Source organism: Penaeus monodon, chromosome 20 (genome assembly GCF_015228065.2).
Source record: "Penaeus monodon isolate SGIC_2016 chromosome 20, NSTDA_Pmon_1, whole genome shotgun sequence".
Taxonomy (NCBI): domain Eukaryota; kingdom Metazoa; phylum Arthropoda; class Malacostraca; order Decapoda; family Penaeidae; genus Penaeus; species Penaeus monodon.
In genome coordinates this window covers 35378357-35379146 of record NC_051405.1, presented here as the reverse complement: position 1 = coordinate 35379146, position 790 = coordinate 35378357, and positions in this window count along the sequence as shown.

Here is a 790-nt window from a genome sequence, read left to right as displayed (position 1 = left end):
ACTATTGCTTATGATGTCCGTTATTACGGTGTTTCATATATATGTTGATTATGATGGAATATTGTATATTTACGTTATTCTATATGTTGTATACAAAACACTCATTTGTATAACTTATTGCTGGAAATGTCATTCCATTTGCTACATAAATATCGAAGCACACGTATGTTTGTCCATGTATATTTATCAGTCCCTGTAGCGACAGACATATCAGGGCATCCTGTCGTGTTTTTCCTGTCGCATTTATCCATGAATTTGTGTATCCTGGTTCACCGTTATCGTCAGCCTATTCCAAGACACCTTGAAGCAGCCTTCAAGTCAAGATTTATTCTGTGTATATATATTTTTTCCAAATAGAGAAAGATTTCGTTTTTAGCAACTCTGTTTTTTCCTGTGACAACTATATACCGCTTAAGTTTGTGGGGTTTCAATTCCGAGCTCTCACAGGGATGAAGGAAAGAGGGAGGGAGGAGAGGGAGGGAAGGGGTGGAAGGGGAGAGGGAGGGAGGGAGAGTAGAAGTGGGAGGGGAGAGGGAGGGGAGGGAAGGGGTAGGAGGGGAGAGGGAGAGAGAGATTTGTCAGAAGGGGGGAACAGGAGAAATACGGGGAGGAGAGCAGAGATAAAGAGAGAGAACGAGAAATCCTCTCTCCTCTTTGTCCGTCTCTACTCTTTTTTATTTCACTCTATCTTCTTCCCTTGTCCTCTCCTTTTCTTCTCCTTCCTTTGCCCTTCTCCCTCTCATTCCCGGTAGCTGTTGCTTTCCACTTCTGAGCAGTGTTTGTAGACTAC